At 43.7% G+C, this 12,785-nt stretch overlaps 1 protein-coding gene across 1 annotated transcript in view; it reads left to right on the forward strand.

The window, feature by feature from the left end:
- The window catches only part of LOC126342597 (uncharacterized), a 746,980-nt gene that overhangs the window by 381,761 nt on the left and 352,434 nt on the right, over nucleotides 1-12,785 (forward strand). The window lies entirely within an intron of this gene.

Below are 12,785 nucleotides of genomic sequence, written 5' to 3' on the forward strand. Positions count from 1 at the left end.
CTGAGCACTATGGGACTCAACATCTGTGATCATCAGTCCCCTAGAACTTAGAACTACTTAAACCTAACTAACCTAAGAACATCACACACATCCATGCCCGAGACAGGATTCGAACCTGCGACTGTACCGGTCACGCGGTCCCAGACTGACGGGCCTAGAACCGCACGGCCACACCGGCCGGCTGTCCATTATGGGCAAAAGTACTTATATCCCTAGTTATTTATATTTTTTTAACCTCGATCCATATGTGCTGGTATGACTAAAGCTGGCCATAGTTTCTCTAATAAGTATTTAACAAACATTGCCGCAAAGCTTCCATATTCTGAATTAACAAATTGCTATCCATTACTTCCCACAAGGAAAAAAGACGGTCATACTCAAATTTTACCATGTGCAATTACTGTGACACTTCGCTTCAAAGCGTAGGACATTTTTCACACACTAAACAATAACTGGTACTCTCTGGCGTCGACTTATTACTGGCGTAAACAAATCAAGGAATAGTTGGTGAACCGGGTGGTATTTGCTTGTGCTATTATGTATGTTGCATAATGGGTAGTTGACATGTTCTTCAATATGATCTGCCGCGCGTTCTGAGGCGGCTTGTCACGGTCCATGTGACTCCCCCCGTCGGAAGTTCGAGTCCTCCCTCGGGCATGGGTGTGTGTGTTGCCCATAGCGTAAGTTAGTTTAAGTTAGATTAAGTAGATTTTAGGCTTAGGGACCGATGACCTTAGCAGTTTGGTCCCATAAGACCTTACCACATAGTTCTAAAATATCCAATGTGATCAGCATACCGTGAGGTACAACGAAGAGGACATTGATACAAGTGCAGCCGAGCAGAGTGAGCACATACAATAGTGGTCTGTTTGTCTATTTTATTTAGAAGTTATATTGTTCCTGACATGCAGATTAGTTGCGAGACCGTTGAGAACGCAATTCAAGTAGCAAATCATTAAAGACGAGCGTTATTTGTTATAAGAACGCCCAGATTTCTCAAGGAACGAACTAAAAGCTAGATTACTAACGGCTGGGATATGTATGGAGGTGCACTTCTCCAGGCAGTAAAAGACAGACGGCAGGAAGAGAGAATGCATACGATACGTAGGAGAGCTATCTTCCAAGGACTAAAGTCAAAGATTACGAAAAACTCAGATGTTTATTGTTGTTATGGAGAAATTACTTATGTCAACTCGCTACTACCATTGTATTGACAGTAATATTGCTGGTTTTCAGGCAGAATACTATCCTGTTTTTAGATTATTCTCCGCGTCATCACATCTTATTCCCGCTAAGGAAACTAGGCGCAACGTCAGTCACACAAAATTAGGAATTTGACATCACACGTTCCCAAGTACCGTTACTCAAAAGGATACCAGCAAAAAATGTACGGGTAGATCCCGTTTTCGAAAAAGAGAGGAAGAAAAGAAGCCCTTATCTCTCCTAGCCCTTCACAAAGGAGGAACTTGACGTAATAAATTCCTCAAAAAAATGGAAAACTGCTGTACTGGATGGCACGTATACCGGTTCATTAACTTGTAAGGAATTCACAAGAATGGCTACTGGATTTTTACAACGAAATACTGGACAGAGGAAAAATCTGTCATCAATATAAACTATTTACTCTATACAAGTACGCCAAAAGTAAAGACACCCAATGGGCAATCGTCCATTCGCATGGCTAGTCATTTCTTACAAGGTGGTGGAAAGACATCTGTATAACTGAACATATCTAATAATAGATGCCGTAAACCTCTTACTTCAAGTACGGCCGGCCGGTGTGGCCGAGCGGTTCTAGGAGCTTCAGTCTGGAACCGCGCGACCGCTACGGTCGCAGGTTCGAATTCTGCCTCGAGCATGGATGCGTGTGATGTCCTTAGGTTAGTTAGGTTTAAGTAGTTCTAAGTTCTAGGGTACTGATGACAGCAGATGTTAAGTCCCATAGTGCTCAGAGCCATTTGACCCATTTACTTCAAGCATGATTACTTTATGATCGATGCTGCTGCGAGCAAGTTCTCGCCACAGCATCATTGACCTCACAGCAGCATATAAACTAAATCACATCGTTCCTGGCTCAAAGAATACAGCACTAAAGGGAAACTATACAAGTATATCCTTTAGTGGAATGGTGTCCTAAGCTCTTGGTTCTGTCCCCGCTTTTATTTAACGTGTACGGCAAGGACGTAGACATCATTTATTCTGTAAAGTTTAGTCTACGCCAACGACCTAGTGGTAGCAGCCGAAAGCAAACCATTTTAAAATGATGAATAAAGACGTACTAATTATATAGGAAATTTCGACCAGTATTACAAATAGTGGAGACTTTGCCCCAACACATATTAAGCAGAAATAAGCTCACGCCATCTAACCAAGGAAACGGCAAACAGATTATTCGCCACAAAAATTTACTTCTTTGTTTGACTTTAGACAGATCTCTGTCATTTAAGAAACACCTAGAGCTAACAGGACAGAAGTTAATGTCAAGAAATAAAGTATTGAGGAAACTGGCTGGTGCTAGCTGGGGATGTAATGCAGACACCTTTAGAACTACAGCACCAACACTTGTGTATCCTGTCGCCGAATACTGGTCTTCTGTTTGGAGTAGGAGTAGCTACGTCAACGAAACCGATATCCATGTAAATAACGCGATGAGGATCGTTGCGGGACGAAATCTAACACACACACTGATTCATGTCATTGTATCTTATCTCATTTCCTCTTAATTGTATTTATTGTAATATATAATTCTGTAAGCCATACGCGAAATAAATAAAATGTTCCAATAAATTGCAGTTATCCAGAGAACGTAAAATGGCAGTTGTATTTGTCTGTGGTTACTACAGCAGTGTTGTGTACCATACATATAGTATGACACGAACTCCTCAGTAAAAACTAATTAGAGGATGTTCACTGATATTTACAGAACATTTTGGCATTAGGAATCCCTCATTTCCCAATTTGTAATTGTACCTGCATTGAACAACAGTTCAAAGTGAAGGTCGTTGCTGTGTACCTTGATCCATTCACTCAAGGTACATGCAGTTGACAACATTGATGCTCACTTCACTCTTCGCCTGGAGGCTGCCTTTCCGTACTGCTCACTTCTGCCTCGGATTTGTTATTCCGCTAGTGTTGGTCGTACATTAACAGTGCCAAACAGCATTATAGATTTAGCTACTACGCATTTCGTAACTGAATGGAACGACGTCATGCTGGGGTGTTCTCATTGCGACGGCAACCACATGCTGCTGCTTCACTCTGTATTATATATGGCAAAAAAAAAAAATGTCAAATGTGTGTGAAATCTCCTAAGCCGCACAGTCCAGGACTGTAGCGCCTTAGACCGCTCGGCTAATCCCGCGCGGCTATATATGGAGAGTTTTAGTAATTGCATACCACAGGCTTTCTCACAGCATTTACCGAATAATAATTTGGGGTAATCAACCAAATAAATAGTTAATGCGTTTTTGTTCTACAATGAGCTATCGAATATCAAGGGTCACTGGCAGCAAAATACTCAGAAAGTATCTCTGAAAAACATCATAAATTCTGTCGGTAGCAGAACAGGAATAATTGTTTGAGCAACTATATCAACGAAGAAAACTTGTCGTAATATTAACCTATTAACATCAATAGATTTTATTGGTATCCATATCGATTCAGCCGTTCACATACTCGTCATTCCTGTGCAAGACAATAATTTTATCAGGTCTGCTTCCAGACGGATGCTATGTAACTATAAGCAGATGGAAAAAAGAGGATTACTGACCGAACTACAATTATTTCTGAAGTTTGCTGCCGAAAATGCTTTCTTAATTTGGAGCACGTGACAGATAAGTAGGTCCGCAGCTCGTGGTCGTGCGGTAGTGTTCTCGCTTCCCGCGCCCGCCTTCCCGGGTTCGATTCCCGGCGGGGTCAGGAATTTTCTCTGCCCCGTGATGACTGGGTGTTGTGTGATGTCCTTAGGTTAGCTACGTTTAAGTAGTTCTAGATTCTATGGGACTGATTACCATAGCTGTTAAGTCCCATAGTGCTCAGAGCCAGCCACAAAATGGTTCAAATGGCTCTGAGCACTATGGGACTCAACGTCTGAGGTCATTAGTCCCTTAGAACTTAGAACTACTTAAACCTAACTAACCTAAGGACATCACACACATCCATGCCCGAGGCAGGATTCGAACCTGCGACCGTAGCGGTCTCGCGGTTCCAGACTGCGGCGCCTAGAAACGCACGGCCACTTCGGCCGGCAGACCAGCCACAGATAAGTAAGCATGACACAGTGTGAAAATAAAAAAAATAAAAATATGCATATTTGTGCCTACAAAGGAAACAAATTAGGGAAACGATTTGCTGTAGAAGTAGCGCGTGTTAGGATGTAGTCAGAGTGGAAAGCGTCTAATTTCTTGGACTCCTTGAAATAACTATCAGAATTAGAGCAACAGTTAACAACATCAAAAGTTTTTGGTGAAATAACTTTAACACGGAATTACTTGCTGAGATGGTTTAATTAATGCTGGTAAACGACGGACAGCAAACAATTCAGTGGTGCACGTCCTTAATTTTGTTCATTTTCTTAGCTAGGTGGTCTGCGAAGTGGTCCCATTCCCTACGAACTTTGTAATATTCGTTATCTACACAGAAAGGAAGTGCTTGACTGTATTTACTGTGACAGGAAAGGGACACCCATCTGGGAATATAAAATGACGTGGAAGATCTGCTTTTAATTTAGAGTGTAGACAGCTAGCAAAAGCTTACAATAAAAATTCGCCTAAAGGTATATGGCATATAACGCTATTTTAAATGAGAAATAGAGGAAACTTGCGTCCTAATCTTCCTTGAAACGTAGTTACATCAAATCTTAGTGCCACGTTAGCTTGTTCCTGTAACTAGCCATTATTGTGTCTGAGACATCTGTAAATAGTAATTAAATAAATAGTTAAATGAAAAACATAACTCTATAACAATTTCAACTAGCTGGCAAAGTTAAAACAAGCTATAATTATGCAAATAAAGATGGTTGGAAGAACCAGTGTTTTATGTTTATGGCTTAACTTTTACAATTAATTTGTGACTTTGCAGCAGTGCGTGCGCTGTTTTGCAACTCTGAGCAGATTAAAACTGGTTGCTAGAACGGAACCCGAACACGGGATCTTGCCGTACCTGCTAACTAAAAGGACCTACACCACGCAAGCGACGAGCAGCCCTTAGTGGTTCACCATCACAGGTTTCTTTATCTTAAATATCTTGGTGACTAATGTCCTTTTGGCATATTTATTGGTTTGTAATGACATATAAGTACGATACTTCCGTACTTATACTCTACCATACCTTTTTAGTCATAATTCTGTGACCACGTTGTAGAATATGGACCATTCATTGATTTAAATTATGAGGAAGACACTCCTAGCAGTGTTGAAACCCGGTTAATTCGTTTAAATATAGTGACCGAGGACTGTTTTTCTTTCAATTGTGATGATGTAATACTTCACATGCTGTAGTACCAATGATCCACCGCCAGAGCAATAAAAGGATCCACAGTTATGACTGGGTAACTGTAGTTTCGATTCGTATAATCACCAGTTTTAATTCCTTGGTGATGGCAGCTGGTGCACGAAATGGAGTCACCAGCAAAAAGTTGCTTATCCTGTCCGGTACCTGTGTGTACAATCCTGTGCTCATTGGCTACCAAATGTCCCCACAGAATACAGCTCATCTTCCACCTCCAGCTCTGCACAGTCCACAACCAGTGGCACATGGCAGATGCACCTGTCACAAGTTCGCTGCAGTCTGAACCGAGAGAATGTCGGACTGTGCGGTGAGCCCTATAAAACCTAACAGGCTTACAGATCGCGCAAGCTGGTGGTACGCAACTCCTCCAGTTGCTAGGTAACTACCACAGACAGCGGAGACCAATCTCTTTCAACATGAGAGGGCACGGCTCTGGTTGAAATACAGTTTTAATTACCACCCGGAAGTAAATAAAGAGCTATATCTACATCTACATGATTACTCTGCTATTCACACTGAAGTACCTAGCAGAGGGTTCATCCTACCATATTCATACTACTTCTTTACCATTCCACTCTCGAATGTCGTGTGGGACAAAGGAACATCTAAATCTTTCCGTTCGAGATCTGATTTCTCTTATTTTATTATGACGATCATTTCTCCCTATGTGGGTGGCTGTCAACAAAATATTTTCGCATTCGGAAACGAAAGTTGGTGATTGAAATTTCGCAAATAGATCTCGCCGGAAAGAAAACCGCCTTTGTTTCAGTGACTACCATCCCAACTCGCGTATCATATCAGTGACACTCTTACCTCTATTGCGCAACAACACGAAAGGATCTGCCCTTATTTGCACCTTTTCTATGTCTTCCGTCAATCCGACCAGATAAAAATCCCACACCGCGCAGCAATATTCCAGCAGAAGACGGTCAAGTGTAATGTAGGCTGTTTCTTTAGTGCGTTTTTCGCATCTTCCAAGTATCCTGCCTTCCCCACAATATCATCTATGTGGTATTGACTGTTTTTTGCCACTGGTGTACTTTACGTATGACCAGAATCTCTTTGGGTTTTCTACCCTATTTTGCCTCCCCCCATGAACCATGGACCTTGCCGTTGGTGGGGAGGCTTGCGTGCCTCAGCGATACAGATGGCCGTACCGTAGGTGCAACCACAACGGAGGGGTATCTGTTGAGAGGCCAGACAAACGTGTGGTTCTGAAGAGGGGCAGCAGCCTTTTCAGTAGTTGCAGGGGCAACAGTCTGGTTGATTGACTGATCTGGCCTTGCAACATTAACCAAAACGGCCTTGCTGTGCTGGTACTGCGAACGGCTGAAAGCAAGGGGAAACTACAGCCATAATTTTTCCCGAGGACATGCAGCTTTACTGTATGATTAAATGATGATGGCATCCTCTTGGGTAAAATATTCCGGAGGTAAAATAGTCCCCCATTCGCATCTCCGGGCGGGGACTACTCAAGAGGATGTCGTTATCAGGAGAAAGAAAACTGGCGTTCTACGGATAGGAGCGTGGAATGTCAGATCCCTTAATCGGGCAGGTAGGTTAGAAAATTTAAAAAGGGAAATGGATAGGTTAAAGTTAGATATAGTGGAAATTAGTGGAGTTCGGTGGCAGGAGGAACAAGACTTCTGGTCAGGTGACTACAGGGTTATAAACACAAAATCAAATAGGGGTAATGCAGGAGTAGGTTTAATAATGAATACGAAAATAGGAATGCGGGTAAGCTACTACAAACAGCATAGTGAACGCATTATTGTGGCCAAGATAGATACGAAGCCCACACCTACTACAGTAGTACAAGTTTATATGCCAACTAGCTCTGCAGATGATGAAGAAATTGAAGAAATGTACGATGAAATAAAAGAAATTATTCAGATAGTGAAGGGAGACGAATATTTAATACTAATGGGTGACTGGAATTCGAGTGTAGGAAAAGGGAGAGAAGGAAACATAGTAGGTGAATATGGATTGGGGCTAAGAAATGAAAGAGGAAGCCGCCTAGTAGAATTTTGCACAGAGCACAACTTAATCATAGCTAACACTTGGTTTAAGAATTATGAAAGAAGGTTGTATACGTGGAAGAACCCTGGAGATACTAGAAGGTATCAGATAGATTATATAATCGTAAGACAGAGATTTAGGAACCAAGTTTTAAGTTGTAAGACATTTCCAGGGGCAGATGTGGACTCTGACCACAATCTATTGGTTATGACCTGTACATTAAAGCTGAAGAAACTGCAAAAATGTGGGAAATTAAGGAGATGGGACCTGGATAAACTGAGAGAACCAGAGGTTGTAGAGAGTTTCAGGGAGAGCATAAGGGAACAATTGACAGGAATAGGGGAAAGAAATACAGTAGAAGAAGAATGGGTAGCTCTGAGGGATGTAGTAGTGAAGGCAGCAGAGGATAAAGTAGGTACAAAGACGAGGGCTGCTAGAAATCCTTGGGTAACAGAAGAAATATTGAATTTAATTGATGAAAGGAGAAAATATAAAAATGCAGTAAATGAAGCAGGCAAAAAGGAATACAAACATCTCAAAAATGAGATCGACAGGAAGTGCAAAATGGCTAAACAGGGATGGCTAGAGGACAAATGTAAGGATGTAGAAGCTTATCTCACTAGGGGTAAGATAGATACTGCCTACAGGAAAATTAAAGAGACCTTTGGAGAGAAGAGAACCACGTGTATGAATATCAAGAGCTCAGATGGCAGCCCAGTTCTAAGCAAAGAAGGGAAGGCAGAAAGGTGGAAGGAGTATATAGAAGGTTTACACAAGGGCGATGTACTTGAGGACAATATTATGGAAATGGAAGAGGATGTAGATGAAGACGAAATGGGAGAAAAGATACTGCGTGAAGAGTTTGAAAGAGCACTGAAAGACCAGAGTCAAAACAAGGCCCCCGGAGTAGACAACATTCCATTAGAACTACTGACGGCCTTGGGACAACCAGTCCTGACAAAACTCTACCAGCTGGTGAGCAAGATGTATGAGACAGGCGAAATACCCTCAGACTTCAAGAAGAATATAATAATTCCAATACCAAAGAAAGCAGGTGCTGACAGATGTGAAAATTACCGAACTATCAGTTTAATAAGCCACGGCTGCAAAATACTAACGCGAATTCTTTACAGACGAATGGAAAAACTGGTAGATGCAGACCTCGGGGAAGATCAGTTTGGATTCCGTCGAAATGTTGGAACACATGAGGCAATACTGACCTTACGACTTATCTTAGAAGAAAGATTAAAAAAAGGCAAACCTACGTTTCTAGCATTTGTAGACTTAGAGAAAGCTTTTGACAATGTTGACTGGAATACTCTTTTTCAAATTCTAAAGGTGGCAGGGGTAAAATACAGGGAGCGAAAGGCTATTTATAATTTGTACAGAAACCAGATGGCAGTCATAAGAGTCGAGGGGCATGAAAGGGAAGCAGTGGTTGGGAAAGGAGTGAGACAGGGTTGTAGCCTCTCCCCGATATTATTCAATCTGTATATTGAGCAAGCAGTAAAGAAAACAAAAGAAAAATTTGGAGTAGGTATTAAAATTCATGGAGACGAAGTAAAAACGTTGAGGTTCGCCGATGACATTGTAATTCTGTCAGAGACAGCAAAGGACTTGGAAGAGCAGTTGAACGGAATGGACAGTGTCTTGAAAGGAGGATATAAGATGAACATTAACAAAAGCAAAACGAGGATAATGGAATGTAGTCAAATTAAATCGGGTGATGCTGAGGGAATTAGATTAGGAAATGAGACACTTAAAGTAGTAAAGGAGTTTTGCTATTTAGGAAGTAAAATAACTGATGATGGTCGAAGTAGAGAGGATATAAAATGTAGACTGGCAATGGCAAGGAAAGCGTTTCTGAAGAAGAGAAATTTGTTAACATCGAATATAGATTTATGTATCAGGAAGTCGTTTCTGAAAGTATTTGTTTGGAGTGTAGCCATGTATGGAAGTGAAACATGGACGATAACTAGTTTGGACAAGAAGAGAATAGAAGCTTTCGAAATGTGGTGCTACAGAAGAATACTGAAGATAAGGTGGATAGATCACGTAACTAATGAGGAGGTATTGAATAGGATTGGGGGGAAGAGAAGTTTGTGGCACAACTTGACTAGAAGAAGGGATCGGTTGGTAGGACACGTTTTGAGGCATCAAGGGATCACAAATTTAGCATTGGAGGGCAGCGTGGAGGGTAAAAATCGTAGAGGGAGACCGAGAGATGAGTACACTAAGCAGATTCAGAAGGATGTAGGTTGCAGTAGGTACTGGGAGATGAAGCAGCTTGCACAGGATAGAGTAGCATGGAGAGCTGCATCAAACCAGTCTCAGGACTGAAGACAACAACAACAACAACCCTATTTTGAGACAATGTAAATACGTATTGGATGTTTTGTTTCTTCACCGGTTCACATTTTCTGCCTGATACACTCTGAAAAAGAAGAGGCTGGAGGAGGAGGAGGAGGAGGAGGAGGAGAAGGAGGAGGAGGAGAGGCATGAAGAAAGAAGGATATCTGTCTCCATTCGCACCTTGTTACAGTAATTGCGAGTGTCACTGCAAAAGAAATGCACACTAATTTTGCAAAAATACGGTTTTCATTCTGCATGTCTGAAAGTTTTACAGTGTGTAAATACATCCTTCCCGCTTGTTTCCAAACTTAATTCAACCTGTTCCCGTGAGTAGCGCCATCACAGCATGTCCTCAAGTTTCCTACTAGACTTGACGTTCGTCAGAAGTAGCGTGCTGTCATAGAATTCCTGTGCAGTGAAAACGAGGCAGTGGGAAATATCCACAAGAGGTTGAAAAAGGTGTATGGAGATGCTGCTGTCGATCGCAGTACAGTTAGTCGGTTTGCAAGCACGTTACGTGATGAAAGTGGGCACGGCAATATTTAGGATTGTCCTCGCAGCGGCAGGCCTCGTACTGCACACACTCCAGACAGTATACAGAGAGTTAACGAATTGGTGACTGCTGACAGACGCATCACAGTGAACGAATTGTCACACGACGTGGCGATACGGGAAGGAAGTGTTCGCAGAGTACTGAAAATGTTGACGTTAGAAAAGGTTTGTGCTAGGTGGACCATGCACGGTCACATGTCAGTCAAAAAACCATGGAAGCGATCATAAAATTCGGATGGACGACACTGAAACACCCACCTTATTATCCTGAACTGGCTTCATGGGACTATCATGTCTTTGGGAAACTGAAAGACTCTCTTCGTGGAACAAGGTTTGAAGATGATGACTCCCTTGTGCACGCTACCAAACAGTGGCTCCAACAGATTGGTCCAGAATTTTACCACGCGGGTATACAGGAGCTGGTTTCAAGATAGGGTAAGGCAGTTGAGAGGGATGGAAATTATGTGGTAAAATTAAAATATTGTTCCTAAAGATGTACACTCCTGGAAATGGAAAAAAGAACACATTGACACCGGTGTGTCAGATCCACCATACTTGCTCCGGACACTGCGAGAGGGCTGTACAAGCAATGATCACACGCACGGCACAGCGGACACACCAGGAACCGCGGTGTTGGCCGTCGAATGGCGCTAGCTGCGCAGCATTTGTGCACCGCCGCCGTCAGTGTCAGCCAGTTTGCCGTGGCATACGGAGCTCCATCGCAGTCTTTAACACTGGTAGCATGCCGCGACAGCGTGGACGTGAAACGTATGTGCAGTTGACGGACTTTAAGCGAGGGCGTATAGTGGGCATGCGGGAGGCCGGGTGGACGTACCGCCGAATTGCTCAACACGTGGGGCGTGAGGTCTCCACAGTACATCGATGTTGTCGCCAGTGGTCGGCGGAAGGTGCACGTGCCCGTCGACCTGGGACCGGACCGCAGCGACGCACGTATGCACGCCAAGACCGTAGGATCCTACGCAGTGCCGTAGGGGACCGCACCGCCACTTCCCAGCAAATTAGGCACACTGTTGCTCCTGGGGTATCGGCGAGAACCATTCCCAACCGTCTCCATGAAGCTGGGCTACGGTCCCGCACACCGTTAGGCCGTCTTCCGCTCACGCCCCAAAATTGTGCAGCCCGCCTCCAGTGGTGTCGCGACAGGCGTGAATGGAGGGACGAATGGAGACGTGTCGTCTTCAGCGATGAGAGTCGCTTCTGCCTTGGTGCCAATGATGGTCGTATGCGTGTTTGGCGCCGTGCAGGTGAGCGCCACAATCAGGACTGCATACGACCGAGGCACACAGGGCCAACACCCAGCATCATAGTGTGGGGAGCGATCTCCTACACTGGCCGTACACCTCTGGTGATCGTCGAGGGGACACTGAATAGTGCACGGTACATCCAAACCGTCATCGAACCCAACGTTCTACCATTCCTAGACCGGCAAGGGAACTTGCTGTTCCAACAGGACAATGCACGTCCGCATGTATCCCGTGCCACCCAACGTGCTCCAGAAGGTGTAGTAAGTCAACTACCCTGGCCAGCAAGATCTCCGGATCTGTCCCCCATTGAGCATGTTTGGGACTGAATGAAGCGTCGTCTAACGCGGTCTGCTCGTCCAGCACGAACTCTGGTCCAACTGAGGCGCCAGGTGGAAATGGCATGGCAAGCCGTTCCACAGGACTACATCCAGCATCTCTACGATCGTCTCCATGGGAGAATAGCAGCCTGCATTGCTGCGAAAGTTGGATATACACTGTACTAGTGCCGACATTGTGCATGCTCTATTGCTTGTGTCTATGTGCCTGCGGTTCTGTCAGTGTGATCATGCGATGTATCTGACCCCAGGAATGTGTCAATAAGGTTTCCCCTTCCTGGGACAATGAATTCACGGTGTTCTTATTTCAATTTCCGGGAGTGTATCTACACACGGTAAAACTTTCAAACATGTACAATGAAAGATGAATTAAAAAAAAAGTTGTGTGCATTTCTTTTGGAGTGACCGTCGTAGTAGACTTAGGTCTGAAGATGATCAGCAGCACAGACTGAAACCGGTAATCGACAGCAGAAAGTTGTTGGCAAAACGGTGGTTGTATAGTTACTTTAAATAAGTTGAGGACTGGATCAAAACAAGTAGTATGCATCTGAATACTTCCAAGATGTTATGGTCAAGCTATTATGGACGACCTCGAGTGTTGCGGTGGCCGAATTCGAGCACCAACGCTCCATCGATCACTCACTGCCAGCCTCGTGCGTAAGCTGTAAGAGGTCAGTGTTGTCTAACGAGAAACGGCAGGGGCCACGTGATGCCTGGTGATGAGGGGCAATCCCAGAAGGCTGCGCGTGCGATG

This window comes from Schistocerca gregaria, chromosome 1, assembly GCF_023897955.1.
Source record: "Schistocerca gregaria isolate iqSchGreg1 chromosome 1, iqSchGreg1.2, whole genome shotgun sequence".
Lineage (NCBI taxonomy): Eukaryota > Metazoa > Arthropoda > Insecta > Orthoptera > Acrididae > Schistocerca > Schistocerca gregaria.